The sequence below is a fragment of the Amphibalanus amphitrite genome, unplaced genomic scaffold (assembly GCF_019059575.1).
Source record: "Amphibalanus amphitrite isolate SeventyFive unplaced genomic scaffold, NRLGWU_Aamphi_draft 002531F_arrow, whole genome shotgun sequence".
In the NCBI taxonomy this organism is placed as follows: domain Eukaryota; kingdom Metazoa; phylum Arthropoda; class Thecostraca; order Balanomorpha; family Balanidae; genus Amphibalanus; species Amphibalanus amphitrite.
The window spans coordinates 8063-34193 of record NW_024883952.1 but is presented as its reverse complement, the minus strand read 5'-3'; the positions used below and the strand labels follow the sequence as shown (position 1 = coordinate 34193).

Genomic DNA, 26131 nt, shown 5'->3' with positions numbered 1-26131 from the left:
CCTGACCTGTGACCTGACCTTGTATGACCAGTGACCTCAAATAGCAACATATGTACTAGACAACTGACGCCCTATCGCTGATTTTCGACAAAATGCGTTTTACTCGGTGTTATAGCACTTTCCCTAGAAGCCCCGTGAACGGTGAAACATTTTATCTTTGACCTGACCTGTGACGTCATCGGTGACCCCGAGGTCAATGAAATTTGGTTTCCCTCGACAAATTTGACAGGGTTATCAAACGCCGTTTGAATTTTCCGGATCCGTCCAGTAGTTTCGGAGATACGGGGGGGGGGCAAAAAATGCCCCCCACCGCGCGGAAGGTGGCCGGGAGGCCCACCGCCTGCCGGGTTAAGAACGGCTGGGGCGATTGCGCACAAATTTGGCACAATGCTCTAGACCGGTCATTGGGGTGCCGTGCAAAGTCAGTGGAAGAACCCTCTCGCACTTCCGCACGTGCAGGGCTCACTCTGTCGCCCGCTCGCTCTTCGCTCAAAAGGCGTTTTTACCGGTTTAATTAATTAGGAAGGCCATATTCTCCTTAAGGTCATACCAATGTCATAGTCATGGATCGTGATATGTGTATAAATTACATTAACTTCTACTGTTTTTTTTTTTCAATTCCAGAGTTATGTTCCGGCTCTTTATGGGTATGCCTCTTGGGACGCCTGACGAAAACAACAACAGCCATGTAGGGTAAGTAAGAATTTATGACCTTTCCTCGTAAAATATAAATTAGCAAAAAGGATATATTGATATTGATATTTCGATCACAGATCTTCGTCGGAATTGTTAACAAAAGACAGAATAAGAATACATTTCTTGTCTGCTCCTTTCTTTATCTCCTATTTCACTATCGTTATCACGAGCAATTAAATCTAAAGTCCATTTTTCAAATCATGATAACTTTTAGTCGACATACGAATACAAGTAACTGAAATTGTTAAGCCTAATTAACAAACTTCTTACATTAGAAAATACAAATCAAAATCCTAAATTGGCGCACTGCATTCTAACACTCATCTACATAAACGAGACAGGTACATCCAGTGACACACATCCATACACTTACATAATAGGCCAAGACGATACATTCGAGTTCAGTTCCGGTCTGCGTTTTCTAATCAAAATAGACTCTGCGATTTTGCGATCTGGGTGATCCGTTGCCCTATATGCACTGACACACTTATGCTATAAGGAATGTCCCTGGCATCTGGGTGAACATTTCCAAAGTGATCACCCATAGGGGGTGTCTGGTTTGTTGCCAATGGCGTCTCTCACATGTTCATTGTACCTAAGCCGTATCGGGCGTTTCGTTTCCCTATGTACTGTGCACTGGTCGTTCCTGCACCACACAGTTTACATGTTAACATGTAGACTACATTCTTTTGTGTACACTGGCCTGTGAACCCACTCTTGCACAAATTACACCTATTTCCCCCTGGACAACGAGGTTTGCTAAATGCTGAACGAACTAAACGTTTTTTTTAACTTCATATCATTTCGCCAAGCCAGCTTTACATTGAGTCCGGATTTCTTAATAATGCTGTTCACTTTGCACAGTAAATGCTCATCGATGTATGGCAAAGTCAAATAACCGTCATCCCCCGCCTTCTGTGTGTTCCCACGTTTTTGTTTTGTCCGTTTGTCGTTTTGTACCTCTCTGAGGAGCCTCTTGAGTAGATTACGTGAATAACCTTTTTTACCAGTAAAAGACGGATCTTTTCCACACTGGAGGCTCCCTTAGCTTTGCTAGAGGAAAGGTTCAGCGCCCTGCGAAACATGCCCTGATCATGTTGTGTTTGTTGAGGTGGGATGTGCCGAAGTGGCATGCAAGACAATGCCCGAATTCGTCGGTTTTATGTACAGTTCTGTCTCTACTTAAGCTGTCTGGTTCCATTCGACTCTACCGTTACATAGGTGTCTAAGAAAGGGACCCCTTTTCCGTTTTTGAGTGATCTAGGGTGAATTTCAACTTTGGGTGCAAGCCATTGAGCTACGTCAGAAAGTTGAACAGCTCCTCCTCTCCATGATTCCATATTCCGGCAAAATCATCTATGTATCTAACCAAAAAGTCTGGTTTGAGCGCCGCACCTGTCAGAGCTTGTTGTTCAAACTTGTCTAAGAAGATGACTGCTAAAGGCGGAGCGCACGGGTTGCCCATAGCGATGCCCTGCTTTTGCCTGAAGAAGGCATCTCCAAACGAGAAGACATTGTTGTGTAGGCATTGATCCAGTAGAGCACATATGTCCTCCTTGCTTAGACCAAATGTTTCAATCCCCCCCGCGTGAGCTTCTAACTTTTCTTTGGCTGCTTGAATGGCCTCCTCTACAGGTATGCTCCCATACAGATTTACTACATCTATACTGAAGAAGATGGACCCTGTCGGAAGTGACTGTCTTTGACAGTGATCATTCATTCTTTTCAAAAAATCGTTAGTGTCACAGAGATGAGTTGGAATGAACGCTAAAAGCTGCTTTAATATTCTCTCGAGAAGGCAAGCTGTCTTTTCGGTAGGCCCACCCGAGCCTGAAACTACTGGGCGCAATGGAACTTCGGGCTTATGGTCTTTAGGAAGGCCGTAAAAAACTGGAGTTCTGCTATGCATGGGCGTTAGATCTTCCACGTTTTTCTCTGAAAGTTTATCTTTAGCTACCGCCTTGAATACCTGTTTAGTCTTCGCTTCCACCTGCGGAACTGGATTTTTCGGCAACTTTTCATAACTCTCATTGTCATTTAAAATCGTCTCAACTTTATCCTTATAATCCTCCCTATCCATCAGAACGAATTTTCGTTCAGCGCGTGCATCTCTGCCGCAGGCTGGCCGAGGCCGGCGCCGAGCAGAGAGCACGCGCGGTAGGCTCAGTTGTTCGCTTAAAAAACTGAGTGAAAAGCATCAGAGCCGGGAGGTCGTTGACCTTTGACAACGAAGGCCGACACAAGGCACCGCTCGCCAAGAGGATTCGCCAGTAAATACAATTAATTTGTTTTTGCAATAACTCAGCCGTTTCTGGGCCGAGTTAGCTGAAACTTGGACTGTCAGTGGTAGTGTAGTGTAGTGTAGTGTAGGGTAGGGTAGGGTAGGGTAGGGTAGGGTAGGGTAGGGTAGGGTAGGGGTAGGGTGGTAGGGTTAGGGGTAGGGTAGGGGTAGGGTAGGGTAGGGTAGGGTAGTGTAGTGTGGGTAGGGTAGGGTAGGGGTAGGGTAGGGTAGGGTAGGGTAGGTTAGGGTAGTGTAGGGGTAGGGGTAGGGGTAGGGTAGGGTAAGGTAAGGGTAGGGTAGGGTAGGGTAGGGTAGTGTAAGGGTAGGGTAGGGTAGGGTAGGATATGGTAGGGTAGGGTAGGGTGGGGTAGGGACTAGGGGTAGGGTAGGGACTAGGGGTAGGGTTTGGTAGGGTAGGGTAGGGTAGGGTAGGGGCAGGGTAGGGTAGGGTAGGGTAGGGTAGGTTAGGGCAGTGTAGGGGTAGGGGTAGGGTAGGGTAGCGTAGGGCAGGGTAGGGTAGGGTAGGGTGGGGGTAGGGTAGGGTAAGGGTAGGGTAGGGTAGTGTAAGGGTAGGGTAGGGTAGGGGTAGGGTAGGGTAGTGTAGGGTTAGGGGTAAGGTAGGGTAGGGTAGGGTAGGGTAGTGTAAGGGTAGGGTACGGGTAGGGAAGGGTAGGGTAGGGAAGGGTAGGGTAGTGTAGGGGTAGGCCTAGGGGTAGGGGTAGGGTAGGGTAGGGTAGGGTAGGGTAGGGTTGAATTGAGTAACATCCTAATTCTTACAAAGGGCTCGAACAACTCGCATGCATTACCATCATGCTTTACAGTTCAATTAAAAGCAGTTACCCAGTTCTACACAAATAATATACCAATAAATATGCAAGTTTCTACACCCAAACTAATGCATCCGTTAATCATGCATATCAAAACATACAGTTATCGCGTAAACCTGTTGTACAGTAGGTCTACTAAAAAAGTCCCCCGCTCCAGAGGCGGCCGGCCGGCCGAACCCCCGGATTCCAGCCCGACTCTATTGCGCAGGCCGCGGCAGCGACACGGGTCAGGTCGCGGCGCCCGGCGAGTGGGTCAGTTGGCGGCGGCCGGCCGTGGAGTGAGGACGCCGTGTGTGGGCGCAGAGATGCCGCAGTGCAGAGGAGGGGAAGATAATGACTACACAATGTCGGAAATGATGCCTTTGTGATCTAAATTAAACACCTGCAGTGCATATCCCCTTGCCCCATTCCTTTTTATCATAATCCTTCAATAATCTGTAATGGCCATTCAGCGCAAGCAAAAACAAAACAACCCGTTTAGCGGCGACATCATCTCGGATAAAAAAGCGACAGTGATGATTAGAATAGACTTAGCGCGAGGGCAAATCGAGGGGTATAACTATATGTATCACATACCGAGTATTTTATTCCCATCTAGCGAATTAAGATTGGGGATCTTGTCCAACAAGTCAGCGGCCGTTCTAGACACAGAATAATGCTTTGCTTTTGGTCACATCATTATCTGCAATAATTCGAAGCGAGGTTTAACCCTCGCCGGCCGAGAAGAAGGGGTGGATGCCGCCACCATCAGACTTGTAAACGACTCAATTTTTTTGAGTCGATTCTTTGTTTGAGTCTGGAAATTTGAATCGATTCATCAAACGACTCATGATGTTAAATTTAATTGATTCGAATCAACTCATGACTCATCAAGTTCCTCGATAAAATAATTCGAATCAACTCATGACTCGAGCAACTAGCCAACGGAATGATTCGAATCAACTCATGACTCACACATTTTGATGAATCGATTCAAATCAATCATGACTCACACGACATTTTTATTGAACTTATTTCATTCAACCCATGACTCACTATAGGCATTTGTTGATTATTTGACTCAAAGCTATATGATAAGATGAATATGTCGCATACCACAATTGTATTAAGCGGCATAGTAGCCTTGACCAAAGATTCAAGCAGCTACCTAGTAGGACTAGGTACATAGGTAACTACTTTGGCAAACATGGTTGATGCAGTTTCCAGTTCCTAAGTCCCAATTCCACTTTTGAATTCTAATATTCCTGCAGATTGGGCTACCTATTCTGTAGCATACTGGTCACTGGTCAGTCTTGCTTCAATTTCTTATCTTGTCACCTACAACAAAGCAAACAAGTTCTAACTGCAAGCAGTCCAGAAAATAGGTACTTCAATGTTTGTACACATCACTTCCATTCAGTTTGCTGTACACACCCAACAATATTTTGGGCTCTAGAAATCGAATACCAATAACATATGTAGGTAAGTATGACTGAAATCCATTTATAATGGACACAAATCCAATTGAAGCAAGGCTGACCAGTTGCAAATCTTACCTGCCTTTTCAAAGACATTGACATACCAATTACCAAAGTCACTGTGCCCACCGGAAGTCGCAGTTCATGTCTGATACCCATGGCCTTGGTTTGATATTTAAATGCATTTCATAACTCAATCAGCTTTGAAATTATTTCTATCTGTATGAAATGAATCTAAGGCATTCTCCAGAAGCCGTGATATTGAACAGATTTTTAGCCAACTGGCGCCGCATGGTGGCGCTAGCAGAGCGTATAACACTAGCGCTCTACTAGCGCCATCATACGGCAACAGCTGGCAAATAACTGAGTCAATACCAATACCATTCTCCAAGGCCAATGGTTCCGTGTTGATATGAAAACGGCGCATTTGAGCGTCATATATGCTAAGCCTTACGCACGCTAATCTACTGCATAAAGGTAACAATTTTGGAACACGATCAGGAAGAGGACAAAGTCTCCACTCTAGCACATACTAAACGCCTAATGACATTGATACAAAGACCCCGAATGCATTGACGAGTAAATGTGCATCAGGAACGGATTTTCCTACTTGTTCATCATAGTGATACGTTTGTAATACGCAATTACTCTGCTCATGGATCCCAGCTCAAAGACGCTAAGATCAAAATCAGGTCAGTCCCAGAAACTTTGGTTTTTATTCCATATCTAAGTACTAACAACAAATTGTAGTTTGTTTTCTACGTTAATGAATTGGCACTAAGTCATGATCGCAACCTTGCGGTACTTTAATGCCATTTCGATTTTGCAGTACTTTAACGTCAACAAAATTTTGCAGTGTTTTAACGCCTGTGTGTCTTGCTATTGGTGTCGACATTTCTGGCGGACCTTACAGTTTATGTTTCTCTATTTTGATTTTGATTTTCTGGTTTGGGACGTTATATAGTTGATATTTGAAGGACTTATGTATTCCATTCTAAAAACGAATATCTTTTACCAAGAATATTAGCAAAGGTATCAGTATATTTATCTTGTTCCATGTTTGATGTTAGGTTCTGACTGATGAAGTCACTGCTCCATGGATCCCCAGTTCACATCATTTTTAGCAGCTTGTAGTAAAAGGGGCTTAGGTGAGCATGAAATTCATTGTTCTTCTTACGCCTTATATTAAATATGACCTGAATCTGGTTCTAAAATACAAACTGTGAAGCGAAGTGAATTGACCATGGATGAGTGTTTTACTTTGCAACACAAGGTTGCTCAATTGGAAAGAAAATATTTTCTTCTTGCACAGTACACAATTTTCCAAATGAATTTCGGGAACGGGTCCATCTGGTTCCAATGCTGACCTAGACCGGGTCTGACCGGTTTTGGAAATATGCCAGTCAGATTGGGTCCGGGTCCGGGTCCCAAAATTTTCCAGTTTTGCCACCTCTAGTACCTAGGTACCAACTGCCAAATGCTTTTGGCTCATTAGGCGCCTGTGCCTGAGCCTCTGAGGCTCTTGTAAGTCTGAAATATGGAGTGAAGTGATGGCTAAAGCTGAGGGGGTGATCTAGCATTGATTATTAGGGTGTTGATGGTGACTTGTAAACGACTCAATTTTTTTTGAGTCGATTCTTTGTTTGAGTCTGAAAATTGAATCGATTCATCAAATGACTCATGATGTTAAATTTAATTGATTCGAATCAACTCATGACTCATCAAGTTCCTCGATGAAGTGATTCGAATCAACTCATGACTCATCGAAAAACGGTTTGATTCTGAGTCGATTCACGAATCAACTCAGAGTCGTTTACAAGTCTGGCCACCATGCATTTTTTTTGCGGTAGCTCAAAGCACACTGATGATAGAAGGCTGACATTTCACATGCCTTACATTTAATTCAAGCCGGATCACTTGACATCAACCACGTTTTCAGGTCAGGTCACTTAAATATGACGTCTTAGGTAAACCTCTGCACGGTTGTCGGTTATAAAATGATGCAATCCGCAATGCATTATTTTAGTGTCGTAAGCATAATGGGGAATTATGGAAACCGTTAATTTGGCGTCGGAAATGATCTGAAACTATACCTCAAGCACATGAAATCGTGACTTCATGCATTCTTGGCAAGGTCTAATGCTTCACTTTTGCATTATTCACCTTGCGTGACGTCATTATGACGTCACTAGGGTCATAGGAGTGTTTCGTCAATAACTCCCGATCAAAATGAGCTAGCCATTCGGGACAGCCATCAATGGACTTTGCAAGACTTGCCGAATCAAATGTTATGCAGCATGTCCTCCTTTCAACAGCTTCGTGACCTGCGTTGCCCTAACATGACATTGACCTGAGGTAGACATCCTAAATTGCTTCACCTAAACAAAAAAGCATATAAATCGACGCGTCTGAGAACAGAAAACACGATTGTATCGAAATGACGAAAATGCGTTTAGTATATACCAAGAACCGATCAAATACCTTGGGCCCTTGACCTGCCCTAAGAGGTCACTGATATTTTAAAATGAGGTGCCAGTCGCTGCGTCACGTAACGACGCAAGCGCTCTTTTTTTCGCGAGGCTCTAGCAGCTAGCTCAATTATAGGAGCTAAACATGGGGTCGGGGAATCGCTCCCTTCTCACTCAATATTTGGCCGGGATAGTGTTTGCAATTTTTGTTAAAATCTAGCATTTTAAGATTTCAAATGACCCATTTTTTCCCGCCCAAGTCAATTCATATTCGCCCAATTCAAGGTCATAACATCAGGTTACGTCAAGTGAACTTACCTCAAGGAAAGTTCCTGTGCTCATCATATCTAAATACACCGACTAACCGATCGCTTCAGAACTTTCAGCGATTCTAATGGGCAACATTATATGTATTTGAAACGTTTACTTTGCAAGTTTGACATTGTTGACAGAGAGGCGGGTCAATTTTGAGATCGCTCAAGGCTCAAGTCAATGGGAGAAAATTGAACTGCACTTTTTTGGACGGAACGCATAATAAACACTCTGAAAACAAGTGGTGCTTGATGAGATACAATACTGAATGAAAATTGTTTGTTTTGTTGGGGGCCATCTTTTTCGGTCTGAAAAGGCCCTTGCAACAGAACATAACAAGGCCCTACAACTAACCGCCTTTGTTTTAACATCACGGACGGCGCGTATGACACCCACATGCTGCACACTGTTTTTATTTGGCCCAATCGCTCTGGAATTTCTCAAACTCCCTGACCGGTCAGTGAGTTTGCAAACTCCCTAGTGAATTTGTAAACTCCCTAGTGATTTTGCAAACTCACTGATGGGTCAGGGAGTTTGCAAAACTCCGAGTTTGCAAACTCACGGATTTCTCAAACTCCATATATATATATATATATATATCTATTATATATATATATATTAGATATATATATATATATATATATATATATATATATATATATATATAATATTATATATATATATTATATAATATATATATTATATATATATTATATATATATTATCTATATATATATATATATATATAATATATATATATACACGGACTGCCTGCATATACGGACGGACTGCCTGCATCCGGCCTCAAATAAAGCTCTATTCCAGAATGGGAAACCGCCAATCAGCAGCTTGGTACCTAGGTGAATTGGATCAACGTCCGTGTCAAAAAGTCCGCAACTGGCCTTGAAAACATCCCAACATTGATAGACATCTCGCTAAAATAAGTTCCTTGCCCAGTTATCTCTTGATCTGCTTAAAAAGTATTTTGCACTACTATCGCCCGTACTAACATTTCATTGAGCTTAAGTTCCCCTGAACTCAGAAGTATGTTCCAAATACATCGCTCTTCATTACAGCTCTTTTAATCCACATAACCTTGAGAGCACTATCATATATTGTGACATTTGGCACTTTAAATCTGGTATACATAACAGAGCGTTTGATTTTATCCTGCTTGTGTTCCAAATAAATCGGAAAAACATCACCTCGAAATCATGAAGACCGACTTCGGCGGAGAAGGCAGTGCATTGAGGATGTGCGTCAACATTGGCAACGCCAGCGTCTTTACTACCGTGCGTCCCATAAAAAGATAAACGCCTTCTCAGCCATCCTCTGAGAAGATTTGCAATGTCAACGACCTTCCTTCTCACATTACGTTCTGACATGTCTGTCATTGTTCTGGTAAACTCGATGCCAAGAAGTGTGAATTTTCAGCAGCAACCAACAGGTCTGTGTTGGCCAAAAAAGCGGGAGACGGCCGGGAACCATCCAAAACACTTGAGTTTTCTTAGCATTTAAAGTAAGACCTAAAACCTCCCCAAACGCTTGTAGCGTAGTCAAGCAGGCAATCAGGCTTCCCCGTGTACCATCTAAGATAAAAGTCGTGTCATCGGCGTATTGCTCAATTTTACATTCTTTGCCGTCCCTGACCCAGCCTCTAATTTGCGGATTGTTTCTCACCATGATCGCTAAAATTTCAACGCACAAAACGAAAACTAAAGGTGAGCAACAGTCACCCTGTCTACAGCCCCGTTCTACGTTAAAGAATTGAGTCGACGTACCATTTTGGCAAACGGCCGATACGGCCCCTGTAAACATTACCCGGATCCATTTTCTGAAGCTTTCTCCAAAACTGAACTTCTTTGGGACATCCTGAATGAACTTATGATCTAGAGAGTCGAAGGCGCTCTGAAAATCAGCCAACAATAGCATTAGGGTACTTGAATTCTTGGAATGTTTCGCCTCCCACATTACGTCGTACACAGTTCGTGTACACTCACCAATGTAACGTCCTTTCATGAATCCCTTTTGCTCCTGTCCTATCAATTTATCAATAACCAATCGCAGCCGGTTTGCAATCACCCTGGATAGTATCTTAAAAGAGGTATTGAGAAGCGAAATAGGTCGCCAATTTTTAATAAATTCTTTCGGCTTCTTTCCTTTTGGAATCAGTGTAATTATGCCCTGTCTTTGGGAACACGACAGAAGATTCTTGTCGTAACCACTGTTCAATGAGCGAACTAGAAAACCGCTAATCTGCTTCCAGAAGAACTTGAAAAAATTAACACTAAACCCGTCCGGCCCTGGAGACTTATCATTTCGTAACTCGCGTAAGGCTTGGGTGGCTTCTTTTAGAGTTAATAGGCCTTCTAACGTACGAGATTCATCAGAGGTCAATTTTGGATAGTCATCACCAATCTCTTTCTGACAGTGATTAATATTCTTTGTGCCCGTGCCTTGTAAAGGCTACTAAAGTGAGCCTCTATGCAGTCTAGCACTTTGACATTATCGTTTACCAATTCACCGTCGACATTTAAGCAAGGGATGTATTTTGCAACACTCTGCCTCTTTTCCAGCCCGCAAAAATACTTCGTTGGAGACTCTCCCTCCTGTACCCAGCGGACACACGCCCGCTGCGCCGCACCGGCCAGCTTTATCCGTCGGAGGTCTGAAAGCTCCTGCTGTGCGCAAACCAAACGTTCACGATAGATCTCCCCTTCCCCGAAAAGGCCTTCCAATACTTGCATTTTCAAGAGCCAGTACTTCCTCGCGTCTATCTCTTTCCCGTTTCTTCCGCGCACCGTAGGATATAGTCAGGCCACGAATTTTGCATAGCAAGACTTCAAAAAAGAGTTGATCATCAATAACTAATGCAATATCGTTACTCTCTTCAACTTCATCGCTGGTGTAAAGTGGAAAAGCATATTGTCTTTTAATCTATAAAATCTCTGCATTCACCAAGTCAATGTAGGTGGAGTCTTTCAGCAACGAATTATTAAACTTCCAATAGAGTCCACGTTTACTTTGCATTCCTTCACTTATTAACAATGCTAGTCAGGCTGTGATCAGACCGGTAACCTGGTAAAATAAATGAGCTGGAAACCAGTCTCGACACCGCTAACGAGACCAAACAATAATCTAGTCTTCCAAGTCTGAGAGGGGACGATCGCCTCCAAGTATACGACCTTTTCGTCGCGTGTTGCTCCCTCCACACATCAACCATACCCTCTTTCTCCATAAACTCTAGAATCACTTCCCTGGCCCGGCGGTTACCTTGAGAGACATAGTGTTCAGTGTCCACATTAGGATTTAACGTAACATTCCAGTCTCCTACAATAACAACATTGTTATTATCGATATACCCTATTAAAGAAAACACTGACCTGTAGAAACCTGGGTTATTATCATTAGGACCGTGCAGAACTGCCAGCGTACATCGTCCGGGACCCGCCAGCTCGATATCTAGTATACGAATACTGCATGGGGGAGCGGGCAATAGCAAAAAATATTGCCCGATGTGACGTCACTGTCGCCCGAGGGTGAAGACCGAAACAAGTGCTATTGCCCGAGGCGAAGCCGAGGGCAATAGCACTTATGGAGGTGACCTTTGGTGACCTGACCTGTGACCTGACCTTGTATGACCAGTGACCTCAAATAGCAACATATGTACTAGACAACTGACGCCCTATCGCTGATTTTCGACAAAATGCGTTTTACTCGGTGTTATAGCACTTTCCCTAGAAGCCCCGTGAACGGTGAAACATTTTATCTTTGACCTGACCTGTGACGTCATCGGTGACCCCGAGGTCAATGAAATTTGGTTTCCCTCGACAAATTTGACAGGGTTATCAAACGCCGTTTGAATTTTCCGGATCCGTCCAGTAGTTTCGGAGATACGGGGGGGGGGCAAAAAATGCCCCCCACCGCGCGGAAGGTGGCCGGGAGGCCCACCGCCTGCCGGGTTAAGAACGGCTGGGGCGATTGCGCACAAATTTGGCACAATGCTCTAGACCGGTCATTGGGGTGCCGTGCACAAGTCAGTTGGAAGAACCCTCTCGCACTTCCGCACGTGCAGGGCTCACTCTGTCGCCCGCTCGCTCTTCGCTCAAAAGGCGTTTTTACCGGTTTAATTAATTAGGAAGGCCATATTCTCCTTAAGGTCATACCAATGTCATAGTCATGGATCGTGATATGTGTATAAATTACATTAACTTCTACTGTTTTTTTTTTTTCAATTCCAGAGTTATGTTCCGGCTCTTTATGGGTATGCCTCTTGGGACGCCTGACGAAAACAACAACAGCCATGTAGGGTAAGTAAGAATTTATGACCTTTCCTCGTAAAATATAAATTAGCAAAAAGGATATATTGATATTGATATTTCGATCACAGATCTTCGTCGGAATTGTTAACAAAAGACAGAATAAGAATACATTTCTTGTCTGCTCCTTTCTTTATCTCCTATTTCACTATTCGTTATCACGAGCAATTAAATCTAAAGTACATCCATTTTTCAAATCATGATAACTTTTAGTCGACATACGAATACAAGTAACTGAAATTTGTTAAGCCTAATTAACAAACTTCTTACATTAGAAAATACAAATCAAAATCCTAAATTGGCGCACTGCATTCTAACACTCATCTACATAAACGAGACAGGTACATCCAGTGACACACATCCATACACTTACATAATAGGCCAAGACGATACATTCGAGTTCAGTTCCGGTCTGCGTTTTCTAATCAAAATAGACTCTGCGATTTTGCGATCTGGGTGATCCGTTGCCCTATATAGCACTGACACACTTATGCTATAAGGAATGTCCCTGGCATCTGGGTGAACATTTCCAAAGTGATCACCCATAGGGGTGTCTGGTTTGTTGCCAATGGCGTCTCTCACATGTTCATTGTACCTAAGCCGTATCGGGCGTTTCGTTTCTCCTATGTACTGTGCACTGGTCGTTCCTGCACCACACAGTTTACATGTTAACATGTAGACTACATTCTTTTGTGTACACTGGCCTGTGAACCCACTCTTGCACAAATTACACCTATTTCCCCCTGGACAACGAGGTTTGCTAAATGCTGAACGAACTAAACGTTTTTTTTAACTTCATATCATTTCGCCAAGCCAGCTTTACATTGAGTCCGGATTTCTTAATAATGCTGTTCACTTTGCACAGTAAATGCTCATCGATGTATGGCAAAGTCAAATAACCGTCATCCCCCGCCTTCTGTGTGTTCCCACGTTTTTGTTTTGTCCGTTTGTCGTTTTGTACCTCTCTGAGGAGCCTCTTGAGTAGATTACGTGAATAACCATTTTTTACCAGTAAAAGACGGATCTTTTCCACACTGGAGGCTCCCTTAGCTTTGCTAGAGGAAAGGTTCAGCGCCCTGCGAAACATGCCCCTGATCATGTTGTGTTTTGTTGAGGTGGGATGTGCCGAAGTGGCATGCAAGACAATGCCCGAATTCGTCGGTTTTATGTACAGTTCTGTCTCTACTTAAGCTGTCTGGTTTCCATTCGACTCTACCGTTACATAGGTGTCTAAGAAAGGGACCCCTTTTCCGTTTTTTGAGTGATCTAGGGTGAATTTCAACTTTGGGTGCAAGCCATTGAGCTACGTCAGAAAGTTGAACAGCTCCTCCTCTCCATGATTCCATATTCCGGCAAAATCATCTATGTATCTAACCAAAAAGTCTGGTTTGAGCGCCGCACCTGTCAGAGCTTGTTGTTCAAACTTGTCTAAGAAGATGACTGCTAAAGGCGGAGCGCACGGGTTGCCCATAGCGATGCCCTGCTTTTGCCTGAAGAAGGCATCTCCAAACGAGAAGACATTGTTGTGTAGGCATTGATCCAGTAGAGCACATATGTCCTCCTTGCTTAGACCAAATGTTTCAATCCCCCCCGCGTGAGCTTCTAACTTTTCTTTGGCTGCTTGAATGGCCTCCTCTACAGGTATGCTCCCATACAGATTTACTACATCTATACTGAAGAAGATGGACCCTGTCGGAAGTGACTGTCTTTGACAGTGATCATTCATTCTTTTCAAAAAATCGTTAGTGTCACAGAGATGAGTTGGAATGAACGCTAAAAGCTGCTTTAATATTCTCTCGAGAAGGCAAGCTGTCTTTTCGGTAGGCCCACCCGAGCCTGAAACTACTGGGCGCAATGGAACTTCGGGCTTATGGTCTTTAGGAAGGCCGTAAAAAACTGGAGTTCTGCTATGCATGGGCGTTAGATCTTCCACGTTTTTCTCTGAAAGTTTATCTTTAGCTACCGCCTTGAATACCTGTTTAGTCTTCGCTTCCACCTGCGGAACTGGATTTTTCGGCAACTTTTCATAACTCTCATTGTCATTTAAAATCGTCTCAACTTTATCCTTATAATCCTCCCTATCCATCAGAACGAATTTTCGTTCAGCGCGTGCATCTCTGCCGCAGGCTGGCCGAGGCCGGCGCCGAGCAGAGAGCACGCGCGGTAGGCTCAGTTGTTCGCTTAAAAAACTGAGTGAAAAGCATCAGAGCCGGGAGGTCGTTGACCTTTGACAACGAAGGCCGACACAAGGCACCGCTCGCCAAGAGGATTCGCCAGTAAATACAATTAATTTGTTTTTGCAATAACTCAGCCGTTTCTGGGCCGAGTTAGCTGAAACTTGGACTGTCAGTGGTAGTGTAGTGTAGTGTAGTGTAGGGTAGGGTAGGGTAGGGTAGGGTAGGGTAGGGTAGGGTAGGGTAGGGGTAGGGTAGGGTAGGGTTAGGGGTAGGGTAGGGGTAGGGTAGGGTAGGGTAGGGTAGTGTAGTGTAAGGGTAGGGTAGGGTAGGGGTAGGGTAGGGTAGGGTAGGGTAGGTTAGGGTAGTGTAGGGGTAGGGGTAGGGTAGGGTAAGGTAAGGGTAGGGTAGGGTAGGGTAGGGTAGTGTAAGGGTAGGGTAGGGTAGGGTAGGATATGGTAGGGTAGGGTAGGGTGGGGTAGGGACTAGGGGTAGGGTAGGGACTAGGGGTAGGGTAGGGACTAGGGGTAGGGTTTGGTAGGGTAGGGTAGGGTAGGGTAGGGCAGGGTAGGGTAGGGTAGGGTAGGGTAGGGTAGGTTAGGGCAGTGTAGGGGTAGGGGTAGGGTAGGGTAGCGTAGGGCAGGGTAGGGTAGGGTAGGGTGGGGGTAGGGTAGGGTAAGGGTAGGGTAGGGTAGTGTAAGGGTAGGGTAGGGTAGGGGTAGGGTAGGGTAGTGTAGGGTTAGGGGTAAGGTAGGGTAGGGTAGGGTAGGGTAGTGTAAGGGTAGGGTACGGGTAGGGAAGGGTAGGGTAGGGAAGGGTAGGGTAGTGTAGGGGTAGGCCTAGGGGTAGGGGTAGGGTAGGGTATGGTAGGGTAGGGTAGGGTTGAATTGAGTAACATCCTAATTCTTACAAAGGGCTCGAACAACTCGCATGCATTACCATCATGCTTTACAGTTCAATTAAAAGCAGTTACCCAGTTCTACACAAATAATATACCAATAAATATGCAAGTTTCTACACCCAAACTAATGCATCCGTTAATCATGCATATCAAAACATACAGTTATCGCGTAAACCTGTTGTACAGTAGGTCTACTAAAAAAGTCCCCCGCTCCAGAGGCGGCCGGCCGGCCGAACCCCCGGATTCCAGCCCCGACTCTATTGCGCAGGCCGCGGCAGCGACACGGGTCAGGTCGCGGCGCCCGGCGAGTGGGTCAGTTGGCGGCGGCCGGCCGTGGAGTGAGGACGCCGTGTGTGGGGCGCAGAGATGCCGCAGTGCAGAGGAGGGGAAGATAATGACTCTACACAATGTCGGAAATGATGCCTTTGTGATCTAAATTAAACACCTGCAGTGCATATCCTCCCTTGCCCCATTCCTGTTTTATCATAATCCTTCAATAATCTGTAATGGCCATTCAGCGCAAGCAAGCAAACAAAACAACCCGTTTAGCGGCGACATCATCTCGGATAAAAAAGCGACAGTGATGATTAGAATAGACTTAGCGCGAGGGCAAATCGAGGGGTATAACTATATGTATCACATACCGAGTATTTTATTCCCATCTAGCGAATTAAGATTGGGGATCTTGTCCAACAAGTCAGCGGCCGTTCTAGACACAGAATAATGCTTTGCTTTTGGTCACATCATTATCTGCAATAATTCGAAGCGAGGTTTAACCCTCGCCGGCCGAGAAGAAGGGGTGGATGCCGCCACCATCAGACTTGTAAACGACTCAATTTTTTTGAGTCGATTCTTTGTTTGAGTCTGGAAATTTGAATCGATTCATCAAACGACTCATGATGTTAAATTTAATTGATTCGAATCAACTCATGACTCATCAAGTTCCTCGATAAAATAATTCGAATCAACTCATGACTCGAGCAACTAGCCAACGGAATGATTCGAATCAACTCATGACTCACACATTTTGATGAATCGATTCAAATCAACTCATGACTCACACGACATTTTTATTGAACTTATTTCATTCAACCCATGACTCACTATAGGCATTTGTTGATTATTTGACTCAAAGCTATATGATAAGATGAATATGTCGCATACCACAATTGTATTAAGCGGCATAGTAGCCTTGACCAAAGATTCAAGCAGCTACCTAGTAGGACTAGGTACATAGGTAACTACTTTGGCAAACATGGTTGATGCAGTTTCCAGTTCCTAAGTCCCAATTCCACTTTTGAATTCTAATATTCCTGCAGATTGGGCTACCTATTCTGTAGCATACTGGTCACTGGTCAGTCTTGCTTCAATTTCTTATCTTGTCACCTACAACAAAGCAAACAAGTTCTAACTGCAAGCAGTCCAGAAAATAGGTACTTCAATGTTTGTACACATCACTTCCATTCAGTTTGCTGTACACACCCAACAATATTTTGGGCTCTAGAAATCGAATACCAATAACATATGTAGGTAAGTATGACTGAAATCCATTTATAATGGACACAAATCCAATTGAAGCAAGGCTGACCAGTTGCAAATCTTACCTGCCTTTTCAAAGACATTGACATACCAATTACCAAAGTCACTGTGCCCACCGGAAGTCGCAGTTCATGTCTGATACCCATGGCCTTGGTTTGATATTTAAATGCATTTCATAACTCAATCAGCTTTGAAATTATTTCTATCTGTATGAAATGAATCTAAGGCATTCTCCAGAAGCCGTGATATTGAACAGATTTTTAGCCAACTGGCGCCGCATGGTGGCGCTAGCAGAGCGTATAACACTAGCGCTCTACTAGCGCCATCATACGGCAACAGCTGGCAAATAACTGAGTCAATACCAATACCATTCTCCAAGGCCAATGGTTCCGTGTTGATATGAAAACGGCGCATTTGAGCGTCATATATGCTAAGCCTTACGCACGCTAATCTACTGCATAAAGGTAACAATTTTGGAACACGATCAGGAAGAGGACAAAGTCTCCACTCTAGCACATACTAAACGCCTAATGACATTGATACAAAGACCCCGAATGCATTGACGAGTAAATGTGCATCAGGAACGGATTTTCCTACTTGTTCATCATAGTGATACGTTTGTAATACGCAATTACTCTGCTCATGGATCCCAGCTCAAAGACGCTAAGATCAAAATCAGGTCAGTCCCAGAAACTTTGGTTTTTATTCCATATCTAAGTACTAACAACAAATTGTAGTTTGTTTTCTACGTTAATGAATTGGCACTAAGTCATGATCGCAACCTTGCGGTACTTTAATGCCATTTCGATTTTGCAGTACTTTAACGTCAACAAAATTTTGCAGTGTTTTAACGCCTGTGTGTCTTGCTATTGGTGTCGACATTTCTGGCGGACCTTACAGTTTTATGTTTCTCTATTTTGATTTTGATTTTCTGGTTTGGGACGTTATATAGTTGATATTTGAAGGACTTATGTATTCCATTCTAAAAACGAATATCTTTTACCAAGAATATTAGCAAAGGTATCAGTATATTTATCTTGTTCCATGTTTGATGTTAGGTTCTGACTGATGAAGTCACTGCTCCATGGATCCCCAGTTCACATCATTTTTAGCAGCTTGTAGTAAAAGGGGCTTAGGTGAGCATGAAATTCATTGTTCTTCTTACGCCTTATATTATTAAATATGACCTGAATCTGGTTCTAAAATACAAACTGTGAAGCGAAGTGAATTGACCATGGGCATGAGTGTTTTACTTTGCAACACAAGGTTGCTCAATTGGAAAGAAAATATTTTCTTCTTGCACAGTACACAATTTTCCAAATGAATTTCGGGAACGGGTCCATCTGGTTCCAATGCTGACCTAGACCGGGTCTGACCGGTTTTGGAAATATGCCAGTCAGATTGGGTCCGGGTCCGGGTCCCAAAATTTTCCAGTTTTGCCACCTCTAGTACCTAGGTACCAACTGCCAAATGCTTTTGGCTCATTAGGCGCCTGTGCCTGAGCCTCTGAGGCTCTTGTAAGTCTGAAATATGGAGTGAAGTGATGGCTAAAGCTGAGGGGGTGATCTAGCATTGATTATTAGGGTGTTGATGGTGACTTGTAAACGACTCAATTTTTTTTGAGTCGATTCTTTGTTTGAGTCTGAAAATTTGAATCGATTCATCAAATGACTCATGATGTTAAATTTAATTGATTCGAATCAACTCATGACTCATCAAGTTCCTCGATGAAGTGATTCGAATCAACTCATGACTCATCGAAAAACGGTTTGATTCTGAGTCGATTCACGAATCAACTCAGAGTCGTTTACAAGTCTGGCCACCATGCATTTTTTTTGCGGTAGCTCAAAGCACACTGATGATAGAAGGCTGACATTTCACATGCCTTACATTTAATTCAAGCCGGATCACTTGACATCAACCACGTTTTCAGGTCAGGTCACTTAAATATGACGTCTTAGGTAAACCTCTGCACGGTTGTCGGTTATAAAATGATGCAATCCGCAATGCATTATTTTAGTGTCGTATAAGCATAATGGGGAATTATGGAAACCGTTAATTTGGCGTCGGAAATGATCTGAAACTATACCTCAAGCACATGAAATCGTGACTTCATGCATTCTTGGCAAGGTCTAATGCTTCACTTTTGCATTATTCACCTTGCGTGACGTCATTTATGACGTCACTAGGGTCATAGGAGTGTTTCGTCAATAACTCCCGATCAAAATGAGCTAGCCATTCGGGACAGCCATCAATGGACTTTGCAAGACTTGCCGAATCAAATGTTATGCAGCATGTCCTCCTTTCAACAGCTTCGTGACCTGCGTTGCCCTAACATGACATTGACCTGAGGTAGACATCCTAAATTGCTTCACCTAAACAAAAAAGCATATAAATCGACGCGTCTGAGAACAGAAAACACGATTGTATCGAAATGACGAAAATGCGTTTAGTTATATACCAAGAACCGATCAAATACCTTGGGGCCCTTGACCTGCCCTAAGAGGTCACTGATATTTTAAAATGAGGTGCCAGTCGCTGCGTCACGTAACGACGCAAGCGCTCTTTTTTTCGCGAGGCTCTAGCAGCTAGCTCAATTATAGGAGCTAAACATGGGGTCGGGGAATCGCTCCCTTCTCACTCAATATTTGGCCGGGATAGTGTTTGCAATTTTTGTTAAAATCTAGCATTTTAAGATTTCAAATGACCCATTTTTTCCCGCCCAAGTCAATTCATATTCGCCCAATTCAAGGTCATAACATCAGGTTACGTCAAGTGAACTTACCTCAAGGAAAGTTCCTGTGCTCATCATATCTAAATACACCGACTAACCGATCGCTTCAGAACTTTCAGCGATTCTAATGGGCAACATTATATGTATTTGAAACGTTTACTTTGCAAGTTTGACATTGTTGACAGAGAGGCCGGGTCAATTTTGAGATCGCTCAAGGCTCAAGTCAATGGGAGAAAATTGAACTGCACTTTTTTGGACGGAACGCATAATAAACACTCTGAAAACAAGTGGTGCTTGATGAGATACAATACTGAATGAGAAAATTGTTTGTTTTGTTGGGGGCCATCTTTTTCGGTCTGAAAAGGCCCTTGCAACAGAACATAACAAGGCCCTACAACTAACCGCCTTTGTTTTAACATCACGGACGGCGCGTATGACACCCACATGCTGCACACTTGTTTTTATTTGGCCCAATCGCTCTGGAATTTCTCAAACTCCCTGACCGGTCAGTGAGTTTGCAAACTCCCTAGTGAATTTGTAAACTCCCTAGTGATTTTGCAAACTCACTGATGGGTCAGGGAGTTTGCAAAACTCCGAGTTTGCAAACTCACGGATTTCTCAAACTCCATATATATATATATATATATATATATATATATATATATATATATATATATATATATATATATATATATATATATATATATATATATATATATATATATATATATATATATATATATATATATATATATATATATATATATATATATATATATATATATATATATATATATATATATATATATATATATATATATATATATACACGGACTGCCTGCATATACGGACGGACTGCCTGCATCCGGCCTCAAATAAAGCTCTATTCCAGAATGGGAAACCGCCAATCAGCAGCTTGGTACCTAGGTGAATTGGATCAACGTCCGTGTCAAAAAGTCCGCAACTGGCCTTGAAAACATCCCAACATTGATAGACATCTCGCTAAAATAAGTTCCTTGCCCAGTTATCTCTTGATCTGCTTAAAAAGTATTTTGCACTACTATCGCCCGTACTAACATTTCATTGAGCTTAAGTTCCCCTGAACTCAGAAGTATGTTCCAAAATACATCGCTCTTCATTACAGCTCTTTTAATCCACATAACCTTGAGAGCACTATCATATATTGTGACATTTGGCACTTTAAATCTGGTATACATAACAGAGCGTTTGATTTTATCCTGCTTGTTGTTCCAAATAAATCGGAAAAACATCACCTCGAAATCATGAAGACCGACTTCGGCGGAGAAGGCAGTGCATTGAGGATGTGCGTCAACATTGGCAACGCCAGCGTCTTTACTACCGTGCGCTTCCCATAAAAAGATAAACGCCTTCTCAGCCATCCTCTGAGAAGATTTGCAATGTCAACGACCTTCCTTCTCACATTACGTTCTGACATGTCTGTCATTGTTCTGGTAAACTCGATGCCAAGAAGTGTGAATTTTTCAGCAGCAACCAACAGGTCTGTGTTGGCCAAAAAAGCGGGAGACGGCCGGGAACCCATCCAAAACACTTGAGTTTTCTTAGCATTTAAAGTAAGACCTAAAACCTCCCCAAACGCTTGTAGCGTAGTCAAGCAGGCAATCAGGCTTCCCCGTGTACCATCTAAGATAAAAGTCGTGTCATCGGCGTATTGCTCAATTTTACATTCTTTGCCGTCCCTGACCCAGCCTCTAATTTGCGGATTGTTTCTCACCATGATCGCTAAAATTTCAACGCACAAAACGAAAACTAAAGGTGAGCAACAGTCACCCTGTCTACAGCCCCGTTCTACGTTAAAGAATTGAGTCGACGTACCATTTTGGCAAACGGCCGATACGGCCCCTGTAAACATTACCCGGATCCATTTTCTGAAGCTTTCTCCAAAACTGAACTTCTTTGGGACATCCTGAATGAACTTATGATCTAGAGAGTCGAAGGCGCTCTGAAAATCAGCCAACAATAGCATTAGGGTACTTGAATTCTTGGAATGTTTCGCCTCCCACATTACGTCGTACACAGTTCGTGTACACTCACCAATGTAACGTCCTTTCATGAATCCCTTTTGCTCCTGTCCTATCAATTTATCAATAACCAATCGCAGCCGGTTTGCAATCACCCTGGATAGTATCTTAAAAGAGGTATTGAGAAGCGAAATAGGTCGCCAATTTTTAATAAATTCTTTCGGCTTCTTTCCTTTTGGAATCAGTGTAATTATGCCCTGTCTTTGGGAACACGACAGAAGATTCTTGTCGTAACCACTGTTCAATGAGCGAACTAGAAAACCGCTAATCTGCTTCCAGAAGAACTTGAAAAAATTAACACTAAACCCGTCCGGCCCTGGAGACTTATCATTTCGTAACTCGCGTAAGGCTTGGGTGGCTTCTTTTAGAGTTAATAGGCCTTCTAACGTACGAGATTCATCAGAGGTCAATTTTGGATAGTCATCACCAATCTCTTTCTGACAGTGATTAATATTCTTTTGTGCCCGTGCCTTGTAAAGGCTACTAAAGTGAGCCTCTATGCAGTCTAGCACTTTGACATTATCGTTTACCAATTCACCGTCGACATTTAAGCAAGGGATGTATTTTGCAACACTCTGCCTCTTTTCCAGCCCGCAAAAATACTTCGTTGGAGACTCTCCCTCCTGTACCCAGCGGACACACGCCCGCTGCGCCGCACCGGCCAGCTTTATCCGTCGGAGGTCTGAAAGCTCCTGCTGTGCGCAAACCAAACGTTCACGATAGATCTCCCCTTCCCCGAAAAGGCCTTCCAATACTTGCATTTTCAAGAGCCAGTACTTCCTCGCGTCTATCTCTTTCCCGTTTCTTCCGCGCACCGTAGGATATAGTCAGGCCACGAATTTTGCATAGCAAGACTTCAAAAAAGAGTTGATCATCAATAACTAATGCAATATCGTTACTCTCTTCAACTTCATCGCTGGTGTAAAGTGGAAAAGCATATTGTCTTTTAATCTATAAAATCTCTGCATTCACCAAGTCAATGTAGGTGGAGTCTTTCAGCAACGAATTATTAAACTTCCAATAGAGTCCACGTTTACTTTGCATTCCTTCACTTATTAACAATGCTAGTCAGGCTGTGATCAGACCGGTAACCTGGTAAAATAAATGAGCTGGAAACCAGTCTCGACACCGCTAACGAGACCAAACAATAATCTAGTCTTCCAAGTCTGAGAGGGGACGATCGCCTCCAAGTATACGACCTTTTCGTCGCGTGTTGCTCCCTCCACACATCAACCATACCCTCTTTCTCCATAAACTCTAGAATCACTTCCCTGGCCCGGCGGTTACCTTGAGAGACATAGTGTTCAGTGTCCACATTAGGATTTAACGTAACATTCCAGTCTCCTACAATAACAACATTGTTATTATCGATATACCCTATTAAAGAAAACACTGACCTGTAGAAACCTGGGTTATTATCATTAGGACCGTGCAGAACTGCCAGCGTACATCGTCCGGGACCCGCCAGCTCGATATCTAGTATACGAATACTGCATGGGGGAGCGGGCAATAGCAAAAAATATTGCCCGATGTGACGTCACTGTCGCCCGAGGGTGAAGACCGAAACAAGTGCTATTGCCCGAGGCGAAGCCGAGGGCAATAGCACTTATGGAGGTGACCTTTGGTGACCTGACCTGTGACCTGACCTTGTATGACCAGTGACCTCAAATAGCAACATATGTACTAGACAACTGACGCCCTATCGCTGATTTTCGACAAAATGCGTTTTACTCGGTGTTATAGCACTTTCCCTAGAAGCCCCGTGAACGGTGAAACATTTTATCTTTGACCTGACCTGTGACGTCATCGGTGACCCCGAGGTCAATGAAATTTGGTTTCCCTCGACAAATTTGACAGGGTTATCAAACGCCGTTTGAATTTTCCGGATCCGTCCAGTAGTTTCGGAGATACGGGGGGGGGGCAAAAAATGCCCCCCACCGCGCGGAAGGTGGCCGGGAGGCCCACCGCCTGCCGGGTTAAGAACGGCTGGGGCGATTGCGCACAAATTTGGCACAATGCTCTAGACCGGTCATTGGGGTGCCGTGCACAAGTCAGTTGGAAGAACCCTCTCGCACTTCCGCACGTGCAGGGCTCACTCTGTCGCCCGCTCGCTCTTCGCTCAAAAGGCGTTTTTACCGGTTTAATTAATTAGGAAGGCCATATTCTCCTTAAGGTCATACCAATGTCATAGTCATGGATCGTGATATGTGTATAAATTACATTAACTTCTACTGTTTTTTTTTTTTTCAATTCCAGAGTTATGTTCCGGCTCTTTATGGGTATGCCTCTTGGGACGCCTGACGAAAACAACAACAGCCATGTAGGGTAAGTAAGAATTTATGACCTTTCCTCGTAAAATATAAATTAGCAAAAAGGATATATTGATATTGATATTTCGATCACAGATCTTCGTCGGAATTGTTAACAAAAGACAGAATAAGAATACATTTCTTGTCTGCTCCTTTCTTTATCTCCTATTTCACTATTCGTTATCACGAGCAATTAAATCTAAAGTACATCCATTTTTCAAATCATGATAACTTTTAGTCGACATACGAATACAAGTAACTGAAATTTGTTAAGCCTAATTAACAAACTTCTTACATTAGAAAATACAAATCAAAATCCTAAATTGGCGCACTGCATTCTAACACTCATCTACATAAACGAGACAGGTACATCCAGTGACACACATCCATACACTTACATAATAGGCCAAGACGATACATTCGAGTTCAGTTCCGGTCTGCGTTTTCTAATCAAAATAGACTCTGCGATTTTGCGATCTGGGTGATCCGTTGCCCTATATAGCACTGACACACTTATGCTATAAGGAATGTCCCTGGCATCTGGGTGAACATTTCCAAAGTGATCACCCATAGGGGTGTCTGGTTTGTTGCCAATGGCGTCTCTCACATGTTCATTGTACCTAAGCCGTATCGGGCGTTTCGTTTCTCCTATGTACTGTGCACTGGTCGTTCCTGCACCACACAGTTTACATGTTAACATGTAGACTACATTCTTTTGTGTACACTGGCCTGTGAACCCACTCTTGCACAAATTACACCTATTTCCCCCTGGACAACGAGGTTTGCTAAATGCTGAACGAACTAAACGTTTTTTTTAACTTCATATCATTTCGCCAAGCCAGCTTTACATTGAGTCCGGATTTCTTAATAATGCTGTTCACTTTGCACAGTAAATGCTCATCGATGTATGGCAAAGTCAAATAACCGTCATCCCCCGCCTTCTGTGTGTTCCCACGTTTTTGTTTTGTCCGTTTGTCGTTTTGTACCTCTCTGAGGAGCCTCTTGAGTAGATTACGTGAATAACCATTTTTTACCAGTAAAAGACGGATCTTTTCCACACTGGAGGCTCCCTTAGCTTTGCTAGAGGAAAGGTTCAGCGCCCTGCGAAACATGCCCCTGATCATGTTGTGTTTTGTTGAGGTGGGATGTGCCGAAGTGGCATGCAAGACAATGCCCGAATTCGTCGGTTTTATGTACAGTTCTGTCTCTACTTAAGCTGTCTGGTTTCCATTCGACTCTACCGTTACATAGGTGTCTAAGAAAGGGACCCCTTTTCCGTTTTTTGAGTGATCTAGGGTGAATTTCAACTTTGGGTGCAAGCCATTGAGCTACGTCAGAAAGTTGAACAGCTCCTCCTCTCCATGATTCCATATTCCGGCAAAATCATCTATGTATCTAACCAAAAAGTCTGGTTTGAGCGCCGCACCTGTCAGAGCTTGTTGTTCAAACTTGTCTAAGAAGATGACTGCTAAAGGCGGAGCGCACGGGTTGCCCATAGCGATGCCCTGCTTTTGCCTGAAGAAGGCATCTCCAAACGAGAAGACATTGTTGTGTAGGCATTGATCCAGTAGAGCACATATGTCCTCCTTGCTTAGACCAAATGTTTCAATCCCCCCCGCGTGAGCTTCTAACTTTTCTTTGGCTGCTTGAATGGCCTCCTCTACAGGTATGCTCCCATACAGATTTACTACATCTATACTGAAGAAGATGGACCCTGTCGGAAGTGACTGTCTTTGACAGTGATCATTCATTCTTTTCAAAAAATCGTTAGTGTCACAGAGATGAGTTGGAATGAACGCTAAAAGCTGCTTTAATATTCTCTCGAGAAGGCAAGCTGTCTTTTCGGTAGGCCCACCCGAGCCTGAAACTACTGGGCGCAATGGAACTTCGGGCTTATGGTCTTTAGGAAGGCCGTAAAAAACTGGAGTTCTGCTATGCATGGGCGTTAGATCTTCCACGTTTTTCTCTGAAAGTTTATCTTTAGCTACCGCCTTGAATACCTGTTTAGTCTTCGCTTCCACCTGCGGAACTGGATTTTTCGGCAACTTTTCATA

General features: G+C 43.5%; 1 long non-coding RNA gene across 1 annotated transcript; it reads left to right on the top strand.

The window, feature by feature from the left end:
* The first annotated feature begins 609 nt into the window (after positions 1-609).
* Positions 610-24577, top strand: LOC122377114. Its single transcript, XR_006255784.1, has 3 exons — positions 610-693; positions 12283-12351; positions 24025-24577. It is a non-coding gene; the product is annotated as an uncharacterized LOC122377114 (long non-coding RNA).
* The last annotated feature ends 1554 nt before the right edge of the window (positions 24578-26131 follow it).